Raw genomic sequence first — 21,205 nt, forward strand, 5'->3', positions numbered from 1 at the left:
ACACTGAAGATGAAGAACTGAATGGATTTAGTGATTTGTAGTGAGATCGTGAGTTTGGTAAACTTATGTTGTTTGTGCTATAATAATATAATAATATAATAACATAATAAATGTTAATATTTTACATTAACATATTAACGTCTATTCAGCCTCATGTTCTCTGTTATATTTTTATTACTGTAACTTGCCTGTCAAGATGAAATGTCGGTTCCTGGTCTCTGATTTTAAGAAAATACATTTTCCTAAAAAGTGTGCAACTTATAGTCCGGTGCGACTAATGTTTTTTTTTTCTTCTTCATTGTGTGCATTTTTTTGGCTGGTGTGGTTTATACTCCGGAGCGACTTATAGTCTGAAAAATACAGTAGATCATTTTAAACAGCTCGCAGTGACCAAAACTTATCACTATTAACCGTTTTTCATAAATTTCAAACACCTGAGGTGAGTTTTTGCCGTCATAATAACAACTAGCATGCTAACAACGCATCAGGATAACTTCTTGCTTTGTTGCCGCTTCGTAATTAGACGTAGACGGGACAGAGTGATCTCATTTTGACGTTAAGATCTGATTTTACAATAGATCTGTACTCGGGTGAGACGAATTTTACAAAAAAAAATTTGAAAGAAAAAAAATGCTCAGAATATACGTGACGTTTAAGTTTAAGACGTGAAAAACATTCCCGTTTGTGTTTAAATGGAAAAGGTCCGACAGAACAGTGCTCAGGTTCTTCTGTCCGTGACACCTGCTCCGTCAGATCAGTGAAGTTTATAAAGTTTTCAGACGCACGGCGCTGTTCAGACCGGGCTCAGATGCTGTCGTAGTCGGAGTTTCTGCGGCTGGACTCGGCCACCCACTCGGCCCCGAAAAACGTGACGGTGCCCAGGAACCCGGACACCACCAGGATCACCAGCTGCCAGATCAGGAAGCAGGATGAGGAGTGGACAGCAGAAGTAGTTAGGCAGACGAGAGTTAGGCATGGATGAGGGAACGACGATAGACTGGATGATGAGAACAGGAGGAGACAGAGGAGAGGATTTTAATTTACTTTTTTCATTTTTTTTATGAGGGTTAGTTACGGTTTTGATGAGGGAACGACGTTAGAACATGAGAGAAAGTAACAAATAAATAAATTTTTTAAAAGTCTGTGAGCTCTCACCTGGATAAACTTGAAGACAGCGAAGGCGGGAGCGCTGTGGTCTTTAAACATGAAGGACGATGATGCAGGAGCTTGAGTGTTAAACAACTGTCCCGAGACCCAGGAGGAGCACAGAAAAACGACGCCGACGCTACGAAGACACAGAGAGGACAAATCACAAACGCCGACGCTACGGAGACGAGAGAGGAATCACACAAACGCAACGGACGAGACTACGGGAGCACACAACACACGAGCCGACGCTACGGAGACACAGAGAGGACAAATCACACAAACGCCGACACGGAGACACAGAGGGGACAAATCACACAAACGCCGACGCTACGGAGACACAGAGAGGACAAATCACACAAACGCCGACGCTACGGAGACACAGAGGGGACAAATCACACAAACGCCAACGCTACGGAGACACAGAGAGGACAAATCACACAAAAAACGCCGACAACACAGAGAGACAATCACACAAACGCCGACGCTACGGAGACACAGAGGGGACAAATCACACAAACGCCGACGCTACGGAGACACAGAGAGGACAAATCACACAAACGCCGACGCTACGGAGACACAGAGAGGACAAATCACACAAACGCCGACGCTACGGAGACACAGAGAGGACAAATCACACAAACGACGCTACGGACACAGCTCACGGAGACACAGAGAGGACAAATCACACAAACGCCAAAGCTACACAAACGGACGACACAGAGAGACAAATCACTCCTACAGGTTTCTTCAAACTAAATTCAAGTCTTTTTAAGACCTTTTTAAAACCATTTATATAAAAAACTTAATACCTATTTCATAGACCTACTGGCAACAAAAGTGAAAATGTGGAAAGTGTAAGACATGAGGAGGATCTTAACAGACTTTAAATCTCCAGTCACAAAGACTGCAGCGGGACATGTCTGTGGACCACAGGATATAAACAGACATAAAAACAGGTCATTGGTGAAAAAAGGTGAGAAGGGTGCATGAAGGGCGACGTGGCCTCTAGTGTTTATGTTTTTTGATTTACAATTTTTTTGATTAATCAGTTAATTAAATTTTAACTTTTATGACTTTTTATAGAGCAATTTGCTCATAATTTTTCATAAAGATTAATCCTGTTGTTTTTATTAGTCAGACTAATACAAAGTGTATTTTGTCTTGTAGGAACATTGCTGATTACAGGCCTGATGCCTGTGGTGCTGTAGCACGTGATCTTCAGTGACGTGTTTGGAGGATTTTGACTCGGGGCTGCCTTGTGTTCTCAATTATTGGTTCTGCCGCTCTATATTTAGACGACGTTATTTAACCAAATAACGGTGGTTGACAAATTAAACCCTTGAGGAGGAATGAAGTTACGTACTGCACAAATTTTAAGACCCAGATATAAAAATTCAAGACTTTTTCAGGTCTTTTTTAAAGTATTATTTCCAAATTCATAAATTCAATGCTTTTAAGACTTTTTAAGACACCGCGGGAACCCTGGACAGAGAGGAGACAAATGAGACGAACACCAACACCACGGAGAGATAGAGAGAAGACAGGAGCAGAAAAGAAAGGTGAGTGAGCTGAAGATTTGGCCTCTTTTGGTATTTATCTGTAAAACGTCAGATTAAGCCTGTGTATATAGCGCCCCCTGTGGTAGTGTGTGTGGTACTTTGCGGTCTGACCTGGGTGTGTGATGAACGCCTGCAGGTCGGTCCCTCCCTCCGGAGCCACCGGAGCGTCGTCTGCGATGTTCAGAAAGATGAGGTAAAACGCCACGTAGTGAGTGATCAGCCCCAAGAGCACCACCGGGTTCCTCCCAAAACGGGTACACTTATTCAGCATCCCGAACACGCCGCCCCCTACAGGACACACAGAACATTACACTTATTCAGCTGAACCCTCCGCCCCCTAACAGCACAAAACCATGGAATAAGGAGACATTTTGACAGAGCCACAGTTTGTTCCTGACCGAGTATCTCTCCGGCTCCGATGCAGATCCCGGAGAGTCCGATGAGGCCTTTAGCGTCCGTCCCCAACCGTTTCATGGCCCCGACACTGGTCCCATAGACTCCACTGTAAAAGGTCAACTCCAGACCTGAAACACAAACACGAGGTCAGAGACACAGAGACACAGACAGAGAGACACAGACGGAGAGACACAGACAGAGAGACACAGACAGAGGGACACAGACAGAGGGACACAGACAGAGGGACACAGACACAGGGACACAGACAGGGACACAGAGGACACAGACAGAGGGACACAGAGACACAGGGACATGTAATGTAAATGTAATTTTTTTTTATGCACAGCTATTATATTAAATTTTGTATGTATTCATAAGGTAGAGGCTTTATATGAGCCCTTTTGGTTTTTTTTGCCTCTTACCAACCAGATACCTCCACTTCTGTATGAATGTGGTGTCCTATGTGTACGTATGTGTGTGCGTGTGTGGAGGGGTGGATGGCACAGATTGGCAGTCACACTCCTGTCAGTCTGCCCCAGGGCAGCTGTGGCTACAGCAGTATCCACAGTCCACAGTACTTTGAGAGTTTTCATGCCTCTAAAGCTCTCTATAAATATAAAAACAGGTCTGATGTGTTGGAGATAAAAAATATAATTTCATTCCATTAATTTTAATTTCTTTGTGTGAGTCTAAAATGTATTAAAAATCAGTAGAGCGATCTATTTACTGAGTCATACTGCCACCTAGTGGTGGTGCAGATGGTGCCTACAAAATAAAACCCTTCAGATCAGACAGGAGTGCACTGACCTGTGTAGGCGATGCAGGTGCTGAGCAGCAGCAGCATCTCTTTGGTCACAAACAGTTTACAAGACATCACTGCAAAACAACAAAACAAGAGTAAACACAGCTGGAGTTTTTGAAGGTGAAATTTCAAGAAAAGTTAGAAAATAATTTAATTTAATTTACCAAAAGCGTCCAGCGCCTGTGAGCACAACCCAGACGATGAACTGCAAAGAGAATCAAACACAGTTAAAGAGACGAACTGAGATACAAGAGAATCTGACACACTGATACAGGAGCGTGGAAGGGCATCTGACACACTGATACAGGAGCGTGGGAGGGCATCTGACACACTGATACAGGCGTAGGGCATCTGACACACTGATACAGGAGCGTGGGAGGGCATCTGACACACTGATACAGGAGCGTGGAAGGGCATCTGACACACTGATACAGGAGCGTGGAGGGCATCTGACACACTGATACAGGAGCGTGGGAGGGCATCTGACACACTGATACAGGAGCGTGGGAGGGCATCTGACACACTGATACAGGAGCGTGGGATCTGACACACTGATCTGGGACACACACTGGGACGGTCCACTGACAACACGGTAAAATCTTCTCCTCCTGCAGCAGTTCTGAGGTTAATTTCTCTGAGGACGACATCATCCTGCCCGTTGCCGTGGCGACCGGGAGGCGGCGTCGGGGTGAAAAATGTTGAAAAGTTCACAAAGGCGTAACATTTACAGTGTGGCGTCGTGGGAAGAGCAGGACTCCGATCAGTCTTTCCAAACGCAGATCCCCGCGACAAATTCAACAACGTAATTTCAAATCTGTGTCACAGAAAACGACGAGACGCGAGCGGCTCCGGAGAGATCTACGTGTGACCCGGAGAAGACGAGCAAACACGGGGCCGACCAATCAGAGCGGAGTACGGGACTTTAAACGATTTTACAGGACTACACTGTAAAAATCTGAGTTAAACGACTTGGATTTATTATATCAAAGCAACTGTACATACGATTTAGATTTAAATTTAAAAGGTGTATTGTGTAACTTTCTCGTTGGACGTCCGTCATCTTTTTATCTTTATTTTTTTCATGGAGATGTCATTGCTCTGCCTGGAATGTTCCACAGCAGTGTGACATTAAACAGCTCTACCTTACATTTATTCAGTTACAAGTGGTTTTAGAGCTCAAAAATACCCAGAAAAACAGACATTCTGACACCCATAAAATTCAAATGTCCTGGCCGTTACAGACATGACTTTTAACAAAATATGCAGTAAATTGCCAACATAAGGTCAGTATATAGAGATATACTTCTGTTTTAGACCCATTTGCACAGAGAATCAGTAGAAAAAAAATGATTATGGTGTTTAGTGTCCCTTTAAAGAAGAGCTATTGTTCCTGTGTCTCTATATCATCATTATAACCTCTGACCCCTGTGGATCATTCTGTTATAATTTACACTTTTTAAATAACAATATTCTTCTAAAGACCTTCTAAAGGACTAGTGATGGGCATTCGATTAAATTTTCTTAATATGTTGTCGGGAGAGTTAACGATCGATTATCGATTAATCATGAATGTTTTTATATTAAAATGATCATCGTTATTATTACTATCTGCACTAATCTGCATAAATAAATTCAACTTTACGACATATAAACATAACGACTCTAGAGCCACATCAGCTGTTTGACATTATAATATGTGTTTAATTCAGATTTGTGCAACTCTCACAGAAACAAAACTTAAAACCGCATGACTCATTTGCATAAACTAAGTGAAGAAAAAAAAACCCAATGCAACATGACTCAGGTGAATACAGGTCAGTGTGACCAGATTTGTGTTTGTCAAAAACCAGGACAGCGCGTACGGGGGAGGGGGGGGGGCCTCGTCATCCACATTGAGCGACTCTCACCTGGAAAAACTTTTTCCCACTGGACACAGAAACATGTGCTGCTTTATCCACTGTGCACATGGACTCACACTTGTCCCGAATGCAACAGAAAGTGTGGAATTTCTTGTACAAATCATCGTTAAATCCACATTTGTGCTTCGGTTCGTTACAGACTGATCGAATGTTTGTGTCTCGCTCCTTCTTAGTGCAGAGACACATGTACAGATATGGTTTGGTCACGATACGCACAGCAAACTACATTTGGTTTGTCGATTAAAATAAACGTAATAGATGAAATTCTTAATGATCAATTATCGATTAATCGACTAATCATGCCCATCCCTAGTTCAGACCAGAGCGTCAAGGCCTTAAATTTATATGTAAAGTCTACGTGGACGTGCGTGTAGGGCGTACAGCGATTTTGTGGCGCATCTTCAGGCTTCAGCGCGGCACGAATCTGGTGTCGACGCGGCTCGTCTTGAGAGTTCTGTCATCAACTCTCTAGACCAGGGGTGTCAAACTCATTTTGGTCCGGGGGCCGTATCGAACCTACTTTGATCCCAAAGGGGCCAGATCAGAAAACTCATTGCTGTTTTTGGGGTTTATATGCCATAAGTTCAAATATTTGTGCAGAGAAACGCAAATCTATTACAGAAATCTTTTTTTAATTGATGAACTCTTTCTTTTACAAAATATTATAATATTATGAACAACCTGAAACTTTAAGAAAATCCTGCACACGGCTCCACTTTTCTCATGTTGGACATTTTTCTGATGAGGGTGTCACGGTCAACAGTCAAAACGATCGTCCTTTAAGAGCGTTTGGAAAGAGACAAGTCTTCATTTGTGCTGCTCTGGTGGGAGGGGCCACGTACAGAGACGCTGGAGACACTGCTATGATAAGCGCCACAGAAAATTAACAATATTTTAATAAAAAATAGAATTTAAATATTTTAGTAGAAAATCAGCCGAGGGCCAGATTAAAGGTCTTGGAGGGCCGGATCTGGCCCCCGGGCCGCATGTTTGACACCTGTGCTCTAGACCAAAGTCCAAGGCATCGTCATCAGAAGTTGAAAATGCTGAACTTTTTGAGTCAGACGCACGTCAACCAATCAGGGACGAGTATCCAGTGACGTAGCAACATTCAATTAGAAGAAAAAACTACTACAACATGATTTAAAGCTCTGAAAAGTCTCTCTCTCTCTGTCTGACAAAACAAAAAAAAAAAATCACATGACAAAGGTTACAGGAAGCAGACAAAACTAGTCAAGCAGGAAAACAGTGAAATGACGTATGAGATAAGAAATCAGGTCAACCAAAAAGCAAAACAAGCCTCAGAACAAGACTGAGTAAAAGTCTGTAACACCGACCTGTAGGAGGCGCTGTCGTCGCTGGACTCGGGCTGCAGCAGAGACTCGGTGACGTCAGAGGAAGACGAGGGCTCCGAGTCCGGCTTTCGGATCAGGAAAAACAGGAAACATCCAACCAGACTGATGACGGTGAGAGAGATGAAGACGGTTTTACGATCTTTATCTGAAACAAACACAAAAGGACATGAAAGGTCCAATATCACACAAAACTGAAACAAAACACAACTCCAGGTCTGTTTGTGATCAGGAAAGTCCATTAGAAATCAGAAAATAACGTCATTTTCGTCCAGGAGAAACTAGTACTGTTCAGACAGGAGAGTTATATGTGGTAGGATTGCCAAAAATAAAAAAAATTAAAAAAATCTGTCACAAATAGATGCAAAAACTAATCGAAACTAGATCCTCATTTGTCGTAAGTATCAATACTGAAAAGTCCCACTGACAGGACAGAAATAAACCTTTCATGAAAGTGTTTAGAACGATCTGGAACTGAAGCAGAACAAGTATACGAGCACAGAGACTAGTGTACACACACATAGACCTGGTTTAGACCTGGTTTTAGACCTACTTAGACCTACTTTTAGACCTGGTTTAGACCTACTTAGACCTATTTTAGACCTGGTTTAGACCTACTTTAGACTTTTAGACTGGTTTAGACCTACTTTAGACCTATTTTAGACCTACTTTAGACCTGGTTTAGTCTACTCTAGACCTATTTTAGACCTACTCTAGACTTTAGACCTGGTTTAGTCCTACTACTCTAGACCTATTTTAGACCTGTTTAGTTTTAGTCCTACTCTAGACCTATTTTAGACCTGACCTTTTTAGACCTTTAGACCTACTCTTTAGACCTGGTTTAGTCCTTTAGAAGACCTGGTTTAGTCCTACTCTAGACCTATTTAGACCTGGTTTACCTATTTTAGACCTGGTTTTCCTACTCTAGACCTGGTTTATTTTTAGACCTAGTCTACTTAGACTATTTTTTTAGTCCTACTCTTAGACCTATTTTAGACCTGGTTTAGTCCTACTCTATATTTTAGACCTGGTTTAGTCCTACTCTAGACCTATTTTAGACCTGGTTTAGTCCTACTCTAGACCTATTTTAGACCTGGTTTAGTCCTACTCTAGACCTATTTTAGACCTGGTTTAGTCCTACTCTAGACCTATTTTAGACCTGGTTTAGTCCTACTCTAGACCTATTTTAGACCTGCTGGTTTAGTCCTACTCTAGACCTACTTTAGACCTGGTTTAGTCCTACTCTAGACCTATTTTAGACCTGGTTTAGACCTACTCTAGACCTATTTTAGACCTGGTTTAGACCTACTTTAGACCTGGTTTAGACCTGCTTTAGATCTACTCTAGACCTATTTTAGACCTACTTCAGACCTGCTTCAGACCTAGTGTAGACCTGGTTTAGACCTAGTGTAGACCTACTTTAGACTTAGTTTAGACTTGGTTTAGACCTGCTTTAGACTTGGTTTGAACCTTGAACCTGGTTTAGACCTGGTTTAGACCCACTGAGGGATTACACAGATACAGTATCAGGACCGTCAGAGCCTAAACCCAGTTTTGTAATTTTTGTAATATTTTCATTACTGAGACAATTATCCCTGTTTTGTTTGATTTAATATTTACTTAAAAAACATGATTTTTGATCATTTGGGTAATTCTTTATGGAAGGGGTCTCCAGCCTTTTTCATCTGGTGAGCTACTTTTACAAAACAAAAATTCCAGAGCTACAAATTTGAGCAAATAAAGTACACAAGAGTCATGGCAAGACTTAGATCGTGTACACAAAGTCAGGCATCATAATCAAATTCTAAAAAGAAAGTTCTACCATTTAGTGTAGAAAATCACAGTATATCGTCTAAAGAAACATGTTTTTTTTTTTTAAATTATCATTGTTGGATCAGAATCAGTATTTCATCTGTCTCGAGTCTATTTCTTAGTTTGGAAATCGAACACTTATCCGAGGTGAACCTACCCGTGATGTGGTCGTGTCCTCGCCAAGCGCAGTAAATGTACAAATTCCCAAAGAATAAACTGGAAAACACAACAGATCCGAAATGAACATTAAAACATAACAACAGCGGCAATGTCAAATTACAGTGGTGCTTTCAAATGACTTTATAATGACATTATATTGTTTCTGGGTCAGGTGTAAAATGCACTTTATGACGCAGAGGGAACTACATAGACCATAATCCTTTGCTCTGTTTCAATTCATCCTGGTTCAAAATAACACTGTTAACTGTTAACAGACTTTTTCACAAAGGCCGGAAGTGCCTCGCTGTAGGTGTGCGGAACTTCCGGTTAATGGTTTTCTGTGTCAAAATGTGTGTGTAAATGTGTGTGTAAATGTGTGTCGTGTTCTCCAGCAGCTTAATCTGCAACCAAATTCAAATCTTCAACCAACAAGCTCCACAAAGGATAATAATTTTTAGGAGCTCAGATTTCACTTGGACGTGTTTAAAATGTAAAATATGGTCTGCAAATTTCTCTGATCTGGCCAAGATTTTAAAGCTTATATCAGGTTGTTCATCTTGTTTTCAGATTTATTTACTCGTTCTGAGGTGATTCATTCTAGTCTAGAGGAAGTTTATTTTTTTTTATTGTCGAGTAAAATGATCTCGCTGCATGGACAGATCGTTTCAATCCATGTATCATTCGTTCATTCGTTTTTCAATATAAAATCAAAAAGAAGAAAACGACAAAACAACTGTTTTCTTCGTTATTTGTCTCCAAAACCAAAATGAAAAAACAGATAATGATTTGTTTTTTTTCAGTTTTCGATTTTGTGTTTAAATTAAAAATGGAAAAAAGGGATAACGGCTGTTTCCCGTTTACGTGACTTCAGTGACTGCGATGTTGGACTTTTGCACCGTGTACGGACTGAACCAGGACTGATCCAGGTCCGGGACCAGAGCGGAACCAGAGCGGGACCAGAGCGGGACCAGAGCGGGACCAGAGCGGGACCAGAGCGGGACCAGAGCGGGACCAGAGCAGACTCCGAGCTTTGACTCCGAGCCTCAGCTTCGAGCTCCGGCCCTGCCATGGGCTCTGAGCCTCCGGTCTGGTCCAGGTCTGGTCCTGGCCTGGTCTCTGTCTCAGTCCCGGTCTCGGTCTCAGTTCTGATCTCAGTCTTGGTCTGGTCTCAGTTCTGATCTCAGTCTTGGTCTGGTCTCAGTCTGGTCTCAGTCTGGTCTCAGTCTGGTCTCAGTCTGGTCTCAGTCTGGTCTCAGTCTGGTCTCAGTCTGGTCTCAGTCTGGTCTCAGTCTCAGTCTGGTCTCAGTCTCAGTCTGGTCCTGGTTTCAGTTCTGATCTCAGTCTTGGTCTGGTCTCAGTCTGGTCTCAGTCTGGTCTCAGTCTGGTCTCAGTCTGGTCTCAGTCTGGTCTCAGTCTGGTCTCAGTCTGGTCTCAGTCTCAGTCTGGTCCTGGTCTCAGTTCTGCTCTGATCTCAGTCTGGTCTCAGTCTGGTCTCAGTCTGGTCTCAGTCTCTGGTCTCAGTCTGGTCTCAGTCTGGTCTCAGTCTCAGTCTGGTCCTGGTTTCAGTTCTGATCTCAGTCTGGTCCCGGTCTGGTCCTGGTCTCAGTCCCGCTCTGGTCCTGGTTTGGTCCAGGACCTGGATCAGTCCTGGTTCAGTCCGTATGCAGTGCAAAAGTTCGGCATCGCAGTCACAGAAGTCAAAACGGGAAAAACAGGAAACGTCCGTTATCCGTTTTTTCCATTCTTCCATTCTGCGGTGTCATTTGTCTGTGTGTGTCGTACTGTCCCTGAACACACCACAGAGTCACGTCACTCACGTGTGTGTTTGTTTACACCTGCAGACACGGATCCAAACACTGAGATTATTTTCTTTTTACGGACAATCGATTTATTAGTGCAGATTTGTGATGTGGGAGGAGCCTGTGTGAGCGGTGAGTGTTGGAAATATGTCGACTTTGAGGCTAGTTTTGGTCATTTGTTATGGATTAGCTGCTGTAGCTCCTGCACATAAACAGGCTGTTTTCTATTGGTCTATTGTAAAGTGACTATATTGGCCGTATATTTGTTACTGGACCTGCACTGATATGTAAATGAGCAGTGAACAGACGTGTGAATTATGACATTTGCGCATATAAATTAATTACCGCGGCGCGCACGCACGTATTTACGGCTAAAGGCTAATAGCGCTACTTTCTTTACTAGTTATGGGTCGGTCGCGAACGAAATGACTCTTAGAGTCCGGCTCTTTGAAGGGAACGACGGGAGCCTGATCCTTATTGGGAGCCGTGTTTTCTCTTTCTCTCACTTTTTTTCTCTTCACGCCGTGCCGTGTGCAGACTCGTGGTTTGACAGCGGCAGCGGCTGAAAACGAAACTTTGACAAATTTGCGTGTACATAGGATAAAAAAAAAAAAAAAAAAAAAACGAGCATATTTGGCTGTAGTTTAGCATAAAATAAATAAATAAGTCCCGGTTTAGTCCTTTTTCAGTCCTGGTTCAGTCCTGATTCAGTCCTGCTTTAGACATGCTTTAGTCCTGCTTGCAACAAAACAATCTGAAGAGTCGCTTGGGAGCCAAAAGAACCAGCAGCTTTTAGTGAGCCGAGCCAAAAGAAGCCGGTTCTCTAAAAAGAACTGGAATACCCATACACTACTAGTGTCTAGAATGTGATGCAAAAATGCCATTAAGTCAACCTACTGTCTGTAAATATGACGTAAAGAGGCAGAATAACAATAAATGTTGCCTAAATAAACCCAATTTAAAATCCACCAGAGCCAAACCTACGTTTTTTAAACAGTTCAACATTTACAGTGAATTTTTACATCATAAATATATCGGCGATTATATCGGCAGCTCCAACTCCCATTATATCGGGTTCATATCGGCCACAGCAAAATCGGTCGGGCTCTAATTGAAAAATGAATAAACGAACGACACACGGATTCATTTCACTACTTTTGAGTCATTTTCTGATAGATTTAAGTGTTTCTATCTTAAATTTTGACCAGGCTTTTTGCAGTTTGACCTGAACATTTGTAAACCGTGCGGGTCGTGGATTAAACTGTAGCTCACCTGAACTGGAGCAGAGCCCAGAAGATTCCGCTGTTCCTGCCGATGTTCTCTGTTCTCTCTCTCGCTGGAGTTTGTGGCCAGGACGTTTCCCTGAGCCGTCCACAAAAACTGTCGCAAAATAAAAAAGAAATTTAAGAGAAAAAGAGAAAAGAACTCGGCCTAAGTGTGCAGGGTTTGTGTGTTAAACTTGTGTGAACGAAGTGAAAAAATAAAAAGTGTGATTTGAAGAGCAGAGAATCACAGACCTGCTGCTGCTCCGATCCCGACCAGAACCGACGCCGTGTAGAAGCTCCAGGTGAACGGGTAAATGAACATAGCGATGTAAGCGCTGAGAAAAAGAGAAGAAGGAAAAAGGAGAGAGAGAGAGAGAGAGAGAGGAGAGAGGAGAGAGAGAGAAGAGAGAAAGAGAGAGAAGACAGAGATGGAGGAAAAGAGGAGAGAGGAGACAGAGGAGAGAGAGAAGAGAGAGAGACGAGAGAGACGGAGGAGACAGAGAGAGGAGAAAAAGAGAGAGAGGAGAGAGAGAGAGAGAGGAGAGAGAGAGAGAGACGAGAGACACGGAGGAGACAGAGAGAGGGGAGAGAGAGGAGAAAGAGAAAGCGAAGACAGAGCAACAGAGGAGAAGAGAGAGCATAGAGAGAGGAGAAAGCGAGAGAGGATGGAGAGAGGAGAAAGAAAGAGGAGAGAGAGAGAGGAGTTTGTTATTAAGGTTTTTGATCTTACAGACAAAACAGACAAAATAGTGAAAGAAAAACCCCAGAATCATGTAGAGCAGGTTCATTTAGACCTGGGATGGACCTGGTTTAGTCCTGGTTCAGTCCGGGTTTAGTCTGGGTTCAGTCCTGGGCTGGACCTGTTTAGTCCGGGTTGGACCTAGTTTAGTCCGGGTTGGACCTGGTTTAGTCCGGGTTTAGTCCTCCCGGTTTAGTCCGCTTCAGTCCGGGTTCAGTCCGGTTAGTCTGGGTTCCTGGGTGGACCTGGTTTAGTCCGGGTTCAGTCCGGGTTTTTAGTCCTGGTTCAGTCCGGGCAGTTCCTGGTTTAGTCCGGGTTGGACCTGGTTTAGTCCGGGTTTGGTTGGACCTGGTTTAGTCTTCTTTAGTCCAGGGTTGTCCGGTGGACCTGGTTTAGTCCGTTGGACAGTCTGGGTTCAGTCCTGGTTTATTCCTGGTTCAGTCCGGGTTCAGTCCAGGTTCAGTCCTGGGCTGGACCTGGTTTAGTCCGGGTTCAGTCCAGGGGTTCAGTCCTGGTTGGGTTTAGTCCTGGGCTGGACCTGGTTTAGTCCGGGTTCAGTCCTGGTTTAGTCCTGGTTCAGTCCGGGTTCAGTTCTGGGCTGGACCTGGTTTAGTCCGGGTTTAGTCCTGGTTCAGTCCTGGGGCTGGACCTGGTTTAGTCCGGGTTTAGTCCTTGGAGTCCGGGTTTAGTCCGGGTTCAGTCTCCGGGTTTAGGGTTTAGTCCGGGTTCAGTCCGGTTTAGTCCTGGTTTAGTCCGGGGATGGACCTGGTTCAGTCCGGGTTTAGTTCTGGGCCGGATGAGTTTTTTTCATTGTAAAAATGCATTTTTTTCAAGATGGATTCATAAAAAAAACAAAATAAACCTTATGTGCAGGTGTTTGTTGTTGGTAAAACTTAAAACAATAAATATTAATGCTCAAAAATATCAGTTTATCAGTTTATCAGTTTATCAGCCATCGGTCGCTCTGGATTCTAAATAAATTGTTATCGCATCGGCTGTGGAAATACAAATATCGGCCGATCTCATGTTAAGACTAAAATGAGGAGCCTGACATCAGCAGGTACAGATGCTGATTTCAACAGAAGTTTGTTACGTCCATTTATATAAACACATTTCATGAAGAACCAGACTCTGTATTGATCAGGTATCGCCGGTGTCACACATAAATGGTTCTTCACTCACCTGTAGAGGAGCCCGCTGAAGAACATGGAGAGCTGAGGCCCGATCACCGTGACGATGGACGGAGCGATGAGGTTTGAGGCCGAGAAGACGCCGTAAATAATCGCCATGCTGCAAAACAAAACAAAACAGAACAGAGTTTATTTACACTAAAACAGAAAGACGACTCTGAACTTTGTGGTTTTACGGCTCAAAAATACGTAGAAAAACAAACATTCTCGGTCAACTTGGTTTAGTCTGTGAAGATTTCAGACAAAACAATAACGTCTCCACGGAGAAAAGCGATTGACGAATCCTCCACCAGAAAAGTTACACAGTGCAGCTTTAACTGGCCCATAAGAACCGTAAAAAGTAAAAGAGTAAGAGAAAAGAGTAAGAGAGCGCTGAGTGTTACCTGGTGTATCCGGTGCCGTGGAAATCTGTGCCGTTAAAACTGATCAGGACCGTTTGCTGAGGAAAAGGAAGAAGAGAAGGACAATGGTTAGATGAAGTTTAAGTTCAGAAGAGAGAGGAGAGAGAGAGAGAGGAAAGAGAGAGAGGAGAGAGCAGAGAGTGGACCAATCACTAATCAATAACAAATAACCAAAACTAGCTTCAAAATCGACACATTTCCAACCCTCAGCCTCACACAGGCTCCTCTCAGATCACAAGTCTGCACTAATCAATGTCCTTTTAATCCAGACTCAAAACAGATTGTCAGTGTTGTGGAGTAACAGATTACATGTACCGGAGTTATGTAATCAGAGTACAAATTATGAGTAACTGTATTCAGTTACAGTTACTGTTTCAGTGAGTGGTAATTGGATTACAGTTACTTTGTTGAAATAAATGGATTACACAGAGATATTTTCCGGTTTTCATTTTTGGGCTATATCCCTTTTTTTTTTTTTTTTTTAATAATTCCACTCATTGCCGGACACTAAACCAGGACTGAACCAGGACTAAACCAGGACTAAACCAGGTCTAAACCAGGTCTAAACCAGTCTAAAATCCAGGTCTAAAACCAGGTTTAAAACTAGGTCTAAACCAGGTCTAAAAGGTCTAGGTCTAAACTAGGACTAAAACCAGGTCTAAAAAGGACTAAAACAGGTCTAAAACCAGGTCTAAACTAGGTCTAAACCAGGTCTAAACTAGGTCTAAACCAGGTCTAAACTAGGACTAAAACCAGGTCTAAAACCAGAACTAAACCAGAACTAAACCAGGTCTAAACTAAGACTAAACCAGGACTAAAACCAGGTCTAAACCAGGTCTAAATCCAGGTCTAAAACCAGGTTTAAACTAGGTCTAAACCCTAGGACTAAACCAGGTCTAAATCCAGGTCTAAATCCAGGTAAACTAGGTCTAAAGGTCTAAACCAGGACTAAACCAGGACTCTAAACCAGGACTAAACCAGGACTAAACCAGGTCCAAACCAGATCTAAACCAGGACTAAACCAGGACTAAACCAGGACTAAACCAGGATCTTAAACCAGGTCTAAAACAGGAACTTTAACAGGACTAAATCCTGCTGTGTGGACGTGTTTCTTCTTCTTCTATCAATAATATTTTTTAATTTGGTTCAGTAAAGTTTGGGCTTTTTATTTTCTTTTATCAGACAAAACTTCTTATGTGAAGATTTCCTCGTCTTTTTTGTTTCTCTACAGCAAATCAAGTAATCCAAAGTATTCAGATTACATTACTCACTTTAAGTAATTTAATGGATTACATTACAAACTACATTTTGGTGTGTGTAATCTGTAATCTGTAATCTGTAGGGGATTACATTTTAAAAAGTCACCTTCCCAACACTGCAGATTGTCCATAAAAAGAAAATAATCTCAGTGTTTGGATCTGTGTCTGCAAGTGTAAACAAACACACATGAGTGACGTGACTCTGTGGTGTGTTCAGGGACAGTACGGACACACACACACACACACACACACACAGACAAATGACTCCGCAGATAAATACAGATGCGGAGCCACATATTTGGACATTTATCTGTCTGTAAATTGGATTAAATGACCATAATGTAGAGAGTCTAAGCTTTATAACAACGTATAACCTGCCCACGTGAAATATCGGTCCATATCAGCAAACATATCGGCCAAACGATATATATCGGCCGGCTCTAGAAGAGAATACCTCGATGTTTCCGCAGGTCTGAAACGCGGTGAACATGAACATGAAGGCGAAGCCCAGGATCACGATGTTGAGCAGCTTCTTTCCCTCCGGATTCATTTTGTCTGAGGTCTGAGGAGATTTATCTAAGAGGAAGTGCACCTAAAAATACTCGGGAGTCTAGAGAAAAAAACAAAAACAGAAACAAGAAGAAAAAACACCGCCACATATGGACTGATCTTTTACCACTGTGACGTCACAGGACACCTGGTTTCAGTCCTGGTTGGTTCAGTCCTGGTTCAGTCCTGGTTCAGTCCTGGTTCAGTCCTGGTTCAGTCCTGGTTGAGTCTTGATTTAGTCTCGATTTAGTATTGTTTTAGCCTTGGTTTAGTCTTGGTTCAGTTGTGGTTTAGTCCTGGTTTAGTCTTTATTTTGTCCTGGTTTAGTCTTGATGTAGTCCTAGTTCAGTCCTGGTTCAAGTCCGGTTTTAGTCTTGACGTAGTCCTGATTTAGTCCGAGTCTTAGTCCTGTTTAGTCCTGGTTCAGTCCTGGTTTCAAGTCCTGTTTAGTCCTTGTGTCTTGGTTTAGTCTTGGTAGTCTGTTTAGTAGTCTTGATTTAGTCCTGGTTTAGTCCTGAAGTAGTTGTCCTGATGTAGTCTTGATGTAGTCCTTTAGTCCTTGGGTTCCTGGTTTTAGTCCTGTGAGTCCTGGTAGTTTAGTCCTGTTGATGTAGTCCTGTGTAGTCCTGGTTCAGTCCTGTTTAAGTCCTGGTTTAGTCTTGGTTTAGTTCTTGGTTTAGTCCTGGTTTAGTCCTGGTTTAGTCCTGGTTTAGTCCTGGTTTAGTCCTGGTTTAGTCTGTGTTTAGTCTTGATGTAGTCCTGTCTTCCTGTTAGTCCTGGTTTAGTCCTGATGTAGTCTTCTGGTAGTAGTCCTGGTTTAGTCCTGGTTTAGTCCTGATGTAGTAGTGTAGTCCTGGTTTAGTCCTGAGTAGTCTGTGTAGTCTTGTGTAGTCCTGGTTTAGTTCCTGTTTAGTCCTGTTAGTTAGGTTTAGTATGTCTTGAGTCTTTAGTCTGGTTTAGTCCTGGTTTTAGTCCTGGTTTAGTCCTGTTTAGTCCTGATGTAGTCTAGTCCTGGTTTTAGTCTGTTTTTAGTCCTGGTTTAGTCCTGGTTTTAGTCCTGTTTTTAGTCCTGGTTTAGTCCTGGTTTTAGTCCTGGTTTAGTTTTAGTCCTGTTTTTAGTCCTGTTTAGTCCTGATGTAGTCTTGATGTCTTGTCTTGATGTAGTCCTGGTTTAGTCCTGATGTAGTCTTGATGTAGTCCTGGTTTATTAGTCCTGATTGTAGTCTTGATGTAGTCTGGTTTAGTCCTGGTTTAGTCCTGATGTAGTCTTGTGTAGTCCTGGTTTAGTAGTCCCTGGTTTAGTAGTCCTGATTAGTCTTGATGTAGTCCTGGTTTAGTCCTGGTTTAGTCCTGTTTTAGTCCTGTTAGTCTTTTTTAGTCCTGGTTTAGTCCTGGTTTTAGTCCTGTTTTTAGTCCTGGTTTAGTCCTGTTTTTAGTCCTGGTTTTAGTCCTGATGTAGTCTTGATGTAGTCCTGGTTTAGTCCTGGTTTAGTCCTGGTTTAGTCCTCGTCAGCTCCACTGGACACCACAGTTTTCTAACGCTGAACGTCACAGGAAAAATCACAGTTTTTTCACGGTGACGTCACAACATTCTGCAGGACAATGACATTTAAAGGTCCAAAGTTACACTAAAAAAGACTCTTGTGAGATTAAAGAAGTGCTATAATGGTGTTACCTCCTCAAAAACAATCTGTGTGTCATTCGTTTATTAATTTTTTAATAATATAAATATTTTATAAATATATATTTTTTTTTTCTTCATTATTTGTCTCCAAAACCAAAATGAAAAAACAGATAATGATTCGTTTTTTCAGTTTTCCATTTTGTGTTTAAATGAAAAATGGGGAAAAAAAAGGACTGACCCAGGACTAAAGCAGGTCTAAAGCTAGGTCTAAAGCAGGACTAAAGCAGGTCTAAACCACGACTAAAGCAGGTCTAAACCAGGACTAAAGCAGGACTGAACCCTGAGGACTGAACCAGGACTGAACTGATCCTGATCTCCGGAAGAGACCAGGACCAGACCAGGACTGACACCAGGGGGACTGAGACCAGCACTGAGACTGGTTTAATCCTGCTTTAGTCCTGGTTTAGTCCTGATTCATTTCTAGTTTAGACCTGGTTTAGAGACCCGTTTTAATCCTGGTTCAGTCAGGATTTAGTCCTGGTTTAGACCAGGTCCAGTCCTGGTTTAGTCCTGGTTTAGTCTGTTTTTTTCCATTTTTTCCATTATTCATTTAAACACAAAATTGGAAAAAACAAATCATTTTGGAGACAAATAATGAAGAAAATTGTTGTTTTTTCATTTTCTTATTTTTGGTTTTATTTTGAAAAACGACTGAACAAACGACACACAGATTAAAAACAGGACCTGGTGTTGTGTTTTCTATCGTTTCATTCACACATGTTTGAGTAACTCTTTATTAAGATCAAAATGCCATGATTTAGCCTTTATTTTTACTGAATCGTATTGAATTGATCGTATTGAATTGATTGAAATATATCATATTGAATCGTAAGCTCACTGTATCGAGATATGTATCGTATCGGCAACTTTTTACTAACACCCAGCCAGTAGGAAAAACTGTCTCTTGCATCCACCTGGGAGTATGACATCATTACATCCTAGAAAACCAACATATTTATCACTTTTGGTTTCTAGATCCTAAATTATAGAACACAAAATGAACAGGGAAGTGTGTTTATGACGTAAACAATGGTTGTGTTTTACGGTAGAATAACTTAATATGGTTGAATTGTGGTTCCTTCTTACAAAAGCATGTGACACTAAAACATCACGATTACACAGTCAAGTTCAGCATTCGTGACAGAGAGGAGTTAAAGCTGCACTAAGGAACTTTTCTAGTGTTTTTTTGTAATCCTTAATTTATTTAGAAGCATTTTATGACAGAAAACATTAAAAAGAAACAGATTTGGCTGCCATACGAAACACATTTTCCAACAAAACAATGCTAAGGTGACCACTTATTAAATCTTTTTCTATCATGTCCTTACTGTGGAACATTCTAGACACAACAAGGGGTGAAGAAAAGTTCCGTAGTGCATCTTTACCCAACAAATAACCAAATCATTCGAGGTTATTTTCACAAAACTGCACGAAGATTGAATTTTCTTAGGCTTTTCTTCTTTTACACACATGACAATCCAAACATAAAACCTGTTTTAATCATACACCATTACGCAGGCTACATAATTATAGTTTTCTCCGTAAAAAAGCTTTAATACGTAACTTTCTGGCTTGCGGTTTAGGTCGTAAACAAATGTTCTGTGTAGTAGTTATGGTCAGCGAGTGTTTTGTGACTGAAATTAGATGTTTTTAAGAGCTGTTCGTTTAAATATCGAATAAAAATAATAGTTTTAAGATGAAAACCTTGAAAGTGGGATTTAGATTTAAGGATTTAAACATAAAAAACACTCACCAACAGAGTCCAAGCTTCGCTAACATTAGCTCCTGTCTACAGCGTGTTTTTTTACAGTCACATTTAGCTTTTTGCACCTCGTTTCATGTTCAAATCCTACACTAATATCACTGTTGACATGCCGCCCTTCGCCACGTTAAACTGTTCCTTTTGATTTGCATTGAAGTGGTAAAAGTTCTCGGCCCAAACTGGAAAAGCCTCTTGTCATGTGAATCGCTCAGCTGACTGAAGACGTTAGCGGCTAGCATTATCCGCAGATATATAAACACCTGGATAACGAAGCAGCAAGGAGCCAAAGCACATCCAGGTGATTTAACCATCAGGCAAGTCCCGCAGAGAAACATTTCCGGTATTTTTCCCTGTTCTTTCTTTCTTTCTTTCTTTTTTTTTTTTTAATACATTTTGTGAAGTTTTAAGACACCATATAGTAACAAATAAAAAAATACAAATAAATACAAATAACTAACAAGACAAACTGCTACAAAATATAAATAAATGAGAATGCACGATGTTACACGTTACACAATGTTACTTTATATATTACGCAAAGTGGACTCTAGTGAGCTTTAAGTCATTGTATAATGTTACTATCTCATCAAAAACATACTTGGAGTTAGGTTTTGTTTCATTCACACATTTGAGTAATGTTTTATTATTAGTCTGTCTGAATCGCCAAAACTCAAAATGCTCCGTTCTACCTTGTGACGTCATTAAGAGGTAGTTAACAATTCAGCAAAGATTGGCAATTCCAGGGATGAACTTATCCAAATGATTCTAGTGAAAGTGAATAAGGTTTAAATTAGTCCCAGTTTTGAGCCCTGTGTCCCCTGTCCCAGTTTTATACTACTACTACTACTACTACTACTACTACTACTACTACTACTAATACTAATACTAATACTAATACTAATACTACTAATACTAGTACCAGTGTTGGGGAGTAACAGATTACATGTACCGGCGTTACATAATCAGAGTACAAATTATGAGTAACTGTATTCAGTTACAGTTACTGTTTCAGTGGTAATTGGATTACAGTTACTTTGTTAAAATAAATGGATTAAGTGGCAGTATTTTCCTGTTTTCACATTTTGGGCTAAAGCAGGACTAAACCAGGACTAAACCAGGTCTAAAAGCAGGACTAAACCAGGACTAAACCAGGACTAAACTAAGACTAAACCAGGTCTAAACAATATGACACTAACAGTAGGTGAACATAATTTAAAGCAGCAGTGATCTCATATAAAAATCATTTCTCTATCAATAATATTTTTAATCTGGTTAAGGAAAGTCTGGACTTTTTATTGTCTTCAAGCAGATAAAACAAAACATCTCATGTTCAGATCCTCGTCTTTGTTTCTCTACAGTAAAACAAAAGTCTGTTCATGGAGACTTGGGCTCAACAGACAATTTGAAGA

At 41.4% G+C, this 21,205-nt stretch overlaps 1 protein-coding gene and 1 pseudogene across 1 annotated transcript in view; one reads left to right on the forward strand and one right to left on the reverse strand.

Annotated features, from left to right (window-relative positions):
* The window catches only part of LOC129408753 (zinc finger protein 271-like), a 58,195-nt gene that overhangs the window by 17,249 nt on the left and 19,741 nt on the right, over positions 1-21,205 (forward strand). The window lies entirely within an intron of this gene.
* Positions 805-20,027, reverse strand: LOC129408752 (UNC93-like protein MFSD11; annotated as a pseudogene).

The sequence above is a fragment of the Boleophthalmus pectinirostris genome, unplaced genomic scaffold (assembly GCF_026225935.1).
Source record: "Boleophthalmus pectinirostris isolate CB_2022bp ecotype Guang Dong unplaced genomic scaffold, ASM2622593v1 HiC_scaffold_17, whole genome shotgun sequence".
In the NCBI taxonomy this organism is placed as follows: domain Eukaryota; kingdom Metazoa; phylum Chordata; class Actinopteri; order Gobiiformes; family Gobiidae; genus Boleophthalmus; species Boleophthalmus pectinirostris.